Source organism: Bison bison, unplaced genomic scaffold (assembly GCF_000754665.1).
Source record: "Bison bison bison isolate TAMUID 2011002044 unplaced genomic scaffold, Bison_UMD1.0 scf7180017864233, whole genome shotgun sequence".
Taxonomy (NCBI): Eukaryota; Metazoa; Chordata; class Mammalia; order Artiodactyla; family Bovidae; genus Bison; species Bison bison.
In genome coordinates this window covers 1,808,094-1,814,385 of record NW_011494805.1, presented here as the reverse complement: position 1 = coordinate 1,814,385, position 6,292 = coordinate 1,808,094, and positions in this window count along the sequence as shown.

The window sequence follows — 6,292 nt, the reverse complement described above, 5'->3', positions numbered from 1 at the left end:
TTTAGTAGAGACTCACACTTTGGCCAATGAGATGACTTAGAACAGTGAAGCCATGTGTTGAGTAGCAAACAGCACGTTGGGAATACCACACCTTAGAACAAAGTTTACTCAGGTGTGAAGCAGTAAAAGGTTCTCTGCCAAGGGGCTTCCTGGACCTACTTAGTTAGTTCTTGGAAATCCCCAGTTGTCTTGTGACTATGATCTCTACTTCATTAGTATGTATATTGCCTCCAATACATCCAGAGATGGGTTGGGATAGATCAGTGTTTTGAGATTCTTGCTGTAAATTCAATTCCAGTAAAAAAAAATTTATGGTATATGGGAAGTAGAATACCTTCTTCTGTGTTCAAAATAGGATGAAATTATAAGAAAGATTTACTATAGGAATATTTTTCCAACTAAGCACAAAATTCTTTCTCCAAATGAAATGTTACCCATGTAGCAGCCCAGATTCCAGTTTGACACTCTAGACGTGTTGGTTCAACACTTCCAAACCCTAAAATTCTGCACCACAGGAAAGTCAGACTCTCCTGTTGTATTTATACAAATGTCTGTGATGACATTTTCATGGACTTCTCTGCCTCAGTAACCCTTTCCAAGAGAACTGCCCCTCAAGTAGAATGTTAAATATTTTTTTCAGCACTGGTAGAAATAGAAGTTATGAGCAACATTCATAATTCAATAAGTTCTATTCACTAAAAAAGTAGAGTCAGGTCTTACATCACAGAAACACCATAATTTCCAATGGAAGAGTAAGCATCACCATTTGGTCGTCCTACCAAAGAAAAGCTTTATTGTACCCACCTTCACCAAGTCTCAGCCTCTATTCTGTTTGTGTTTTTTTTTTTTTTCTTCTCTCTCTCTCTTTCCTTATCTTCTCACCCATCCTCAACAGATTTCTCTACAGTACAGAAGTATTTTTTCTTTATTAGACAAAACAATTAAGCATGCCTTTTTCTTAACTACTAAACAAACTGTTAAAATGATCCTATGAATACTGGTCCCCACCTCTTATTGTGCAAGGAAACTCAATATGGAAACAGGTCAATTAGAGAATCATTTTTAGTTAAACTGGGTGTGAGCCCTGAGAAATCTACCTTCTCTCTCCAACCCCTTCACCCAGGGTTAAATGAATTTCACAGAACGACTTGAAAATAACTTCCTAAGAGGCTGTTCCACTACATTTGCAAATCTGAAAGCTGCCATAACATGACAGTGACGTCATCTTGGATAAAAAAGTTTAAGCAGTGACTGCTGTGATTGCTGTGTGGTGCTCAGCAGTGTCAGACTCTTAGTGACCCCATGGACTGTAGCCTGCCAAGTCCTCTGTCCATGGGATTTCCCAGGCAGGAATACTGGAGTGGGTTGCCATTTCCCAAACCAGGGATCGAACCCATGTCTCTTATGTCTCCTTTATTGGCAGGCAGATTCCTTACCACTGGTGCCACCTGGGGACCCGAAGCAGTCACACGAAGTGAAGTGAAAGTTGCTCAGTCATGTCCGACTCTTTGCGACCCCATGGACTGTACAGTCCATGGAATTCTCCAGAATACTGGACTGGGTATCCTATCCCTTCTCCAGAGGATCTTCCTGGAATTGAACTAGGACCTCCTGCGTTGCTGGCAGCTTCTTTATCATCTGAACTATGAGGCAAGCCCAACTGAGCTATGAGGGAAGCAGTAAAATAGTTGATTAAAAATTGGTGAAAGCTCATGATCTTTGATTTATCTAATCATGCCAACATAGCCAACACACACACACACACACACACACACACACACAAACCCTATAGCTTTACTGAAATATTAGTGTGAATAAGATCAAATCTCTTTAAGACTTGAAAAACAAAAAGACTAAAACAAATAAGAAAGTAACCAAGAAAAGATGCCTTTTATATACATATATTGAATGTTCATAAATTCTAATTAAGTGTATTTTAGAGTTGAAGATATTGTACTTTTTATGATTCCTAAGAATCCATTCTCAGTACCACAAGCTATTTCTCTTTTTCCTTTGTTTATTCATTGAGTCTGACAGTTATTTTTCTTGTTATAGTGAACTTGGAAAGCTAAAATTTTTATGATACTCATCTCTAGCACTACTAAACAGTAAAAAGTGAACACTTGTTGAGTGCTTTTAATGTGCTAGACATATTATCTCCATTTGAGGAAAGAGGAAAATCAAGAAGCTTATAGAGATTAGATAATGGCACGTAATTGCTCCTTGCCAGGAGCAAGGCAGGCTCCGAGCAAGGTACAGAGCAGGGACGTGAACCCAGCTTGAAATCCAGGCATCCAAACCTGAGAGCGGAAACAGTTCAGAGACTTGCACTGATGCAGACGTGTACTCTGCTTTCCACTGAAGAAAAAGTTCACCTCCTTCATGGTTTAATAGAAGAAGAAATCTGTAAATAGTTAAAATTTGATTCAATAAACTTTCAGGCACCCAGAAATAGCCAAATCTTATAATTACACAATGATGAACAGTACAGCAAACTAGAAGGTATTCCACTTTAATTTCATAATTTCAATAACCTTGTGAGATAGACATTTTTATTATTTCTCTACTTTTGGTTGCACTGGGTCTTCACTGCTGCAGGCAGGCTTCCTCCAGTTGAGATGAGCAGGGGCTCTTGTCTGGTTGCAGGGATGGGCTTCTCTCTGCCACGGCTTCTCTGGTCTCAGAACACCACCCCGAGGGCATACAGACCTCAGTAGTTGCGGCACACAGTGAAACAGATCTTATTATCTGAGGAGGCCTTACACATAGCTGAGAAAAGAAGAGAAGCGAAAAGCAAAGGAGAAAAGGAAAGATATACCCATTTGAATGCAGAGTTCCAAAGAGTAGCAAGGAGAGAGAAGAAAGCCTTCCTCAGTGATCAATGCAAAGAAATAGAAGAAAACAATAGAATGGGAAAGACTAGAGAGCTCTTCAAGAAAATTAGAGATACCAAGGAAACATTTCATGCAAAGATGGGCTCGATAAAGGACAGAAATGGTATGGACCTAACAGAAGGAGATATTAGGAGATATTAAGAAGAGGTGGCAAGTATACACAGAAGAACTATACAAAAAAGATCTTCATGACCCAGATAACCACAATGGTGTGATCACTCACCTAGAGCCAGACATCCTGGAATGTGCAGTCAAGTGGGCCTTAGGAAGCATCACTATGAACAAAGCTAATGGAGGTGATGGAGTTCCAGTTGAGCTATTTCAAATCCTGAAAGATGATGCTGTGAAAGTGCTGCACTCAATATGCCAGCAAATTTGGAAAACTCAGTAGTGGCCACAGGACTGGAAAAGGTTAGTTTTCATTCCCAAAGAAAATCCCAATCCCAAAGAAAAGCAATGCCAAAGAAAGGCAATGCCAGAGAATGTTCAGACTACCGCACAATTGCACTCATCTCACAGGCTTGCAAAGTAATGCTCAAAATTCTCCAAGCCAGGTTTCAACACTACATGAACCATGAACTTCCAGATATTCAAGCTGGATTTAGAAAAGGCAGAAGAACCAGAGATCAAATTGCCAACATCCATCCTAAAGGAAATCAGTCCTGAATATTCATTGGAAGGATTGATACTGAAGCTGAAAGTCCAATATTTGGCCACCCTGATGTGAAGAACTAACTCATTTGTAAAGACTCTAATGCTGGGAAACATTGAAGCAGGAGGAGAAGGTGACGACAGAGGATGAGATGGTTGGATGGCATCATCAACTCAATGGACTGAGTTTGAGTAAACTCCAGGAGTTGGTGATGGACAGGGAGGCCTGGTGTCCTAGAGTCCATGGGGTCTCAAAGAGTTGGACACGACTGAGTGACTGAACTGAACTGAACTTTTATAAAACAGAATTTGGTTACAGTCAGTAAGTCAAAGGAAATCTTCAGAATGGAAATCTACCGGATATTTTTTTCTCCAGCTTGTTTCTTTCCCTTACAATTATACAGGCTCAACTGCGTTTGTTATTGTAGCTCCGTCTTGTCCTTGGTTACGAGAATCTGTTTGGAAACACAATGTGTACGTTGATGGAAGATGAAACAGCACTGCTAGCTAGACTACCTTCTCCTGGTTGGCATTTTCTTGGTGAGCAGTGACATAACCTAGGCAAGTTTTCTGAATATACTTAAAGCATGCTATCTGGTCAGTGTGGAATACCCTTAAACTTTACAGACAGAGTTGTAAATATATTTACAAATTTTATTTAATCATAGAAGTATGTCTTTTTGTTTCCGTTTATTCTCAACTCTTACATAAGCCCTGCTCTTTTATAGTTAGAACAAAGAATAAGACATAACTTTTGGCTTAAAATGACAAAGAATTTTTAAAAATAAAAAGTAAGCATGCAGTGGTGCTGATAATATGTGGTTTGGATATAGAAAAGACTTTCATTTCCTGCAACATGATTTTCAGATTTCCTGAAAATTTTAATAAGAAATAAAGATAGGTAAAACATAATGTGTAATATGTGTAAAATAAAGTACAGAACATACACATTTAAATAAAACTCAGGATGGTTTTACGAGGACAGAAAGGATAGCCCTACAGGTCAAAAAGGAAAAGTAACTAACTTGATAAGAAAATATGTGAAACGATGCTGAGCCTTGCTGGCGCTTGCTCTTCTGAGAGTGCTTGCTAGTCTGGGTAACTAAGGGACTGAGTACCCTACACAGATGAGGCGGAACCACTGTGTGCATTTCATGATGTTTCCAAAACAGAAACCTCACAGCTAACCCTGTTTTAAAGACAGCTCAAAGACTGTGAGAACCAGAGTTCATTAGAAAACGATGATGAGCTTTCTCTTTACTTTCCTGTGTGCTTGACTTTCACTTTGTTGGCCTGAGGCATCCTCTGTCTAGATGGAGAACAGGATTTCTTACAGGGAAATGCAAAGAAAAAGAATATATGAATATTCAATTCTGGGAGGTAGAGTTACTCAGTGAGGCTACAGTAGTCTTTCAGATCAGCCTACTATATTAAGATTTTCCCCCCAAATATCCTAGTGGCCACCTTAACACATGAAAGCCCAAGACTGGTCTTTCCGAATCTTAGAGTTAAGAGATCTCCTTTAGAAGGGCTCTTCCACCTAGACAATAGAAGAGAGACGGTATTAAAAAAAAAAAAAAAAGTAAAAGAAGATTTCTTTTTCTAGCCTGCGGGTTGATAAGAACAAGGGAGTGATGTACACGTCACTCATTATCCTTCCTGGGCTTTGTTCTCAAGAGGGCCCTAGCAATCTGCAGACCAGAGAGACAACCTCCTACTGAAGGACACTGCAAGGATGCTCCGAGGACCCAGGACCGGCTGTCCTCCAGGTGTCATGGTCACATCAGCCCCTCCATGGGTACATGCTGCTCCCACAGGAGAGGGGAAGGCGAGAGGGTGGCCGGTTCACTACATGGGACAGATTAGAATATTGCATGTTGGTCAAAGTTTAAACAGTTTGGGCCTTTATTTATATTTCCTCCTACAAGGAAGTTCAAAGTGACTTAAACACCAAATAAATTTAATTAAAACTTTCTCTGCACATTTGAGTACAGTGTAAGCTAAATTTTATGACCCAACTCTAATTGTAATGAAGATCACCAGACCAAGATATTTGATTTTTTAAAAAATCATGAGAATATCATTTGTCAAATCAATAAGGATGAGCTTAGAGCCAGACACCTTACGATATTAAGATTTTGATGCTTATTCTGATGAGTATATTCACATTGCACTTTTCTTCTGAGAACTCCAAGTAATTTACACACTTTAACTCATTATTGCCTTCATGTTGAATGGAAAAAAAAAAAAAACAGAACCCATTTAGTCAGAAAAATAATTTAATTGTATTGCCAGTTAGTAGTTTAGTCATAAAGAAATAATGCTTCTGATTTGCTAAGCAGTATCTGATGCTTTGGAGAAGGCAATGGCACCCCACTCCAGTACTCTTGCCTGGAAAATCTCATGGACGGAGGAGCCTGTGGGCTTCAGTCCATGGGGTCGCTAAGAGTCGGACACGACTGAGCGGCTTCACTTTCACTTTTCCCTTTCCTGCATTGGAAAAGGAAATGTCAACCCACTCCAGTGTTCCTGCCTGGAGAATCCCAGGGACAGGGGAGCCTGGTGGGCTGCTGTCTATGGGGTCGCACAGAGTCGGACACGACTGAGGTGACTCAGCATAGTGTAGCATATCTGGTACTTTTATCCATTCACTTTTCTTCTTTATATTAGTGAACATATTTTTGTGAATAATTTGCGAATGGGAAGGTTCAATTAAAGAATAAAATTGTTAATTTGAGTAGTATTTC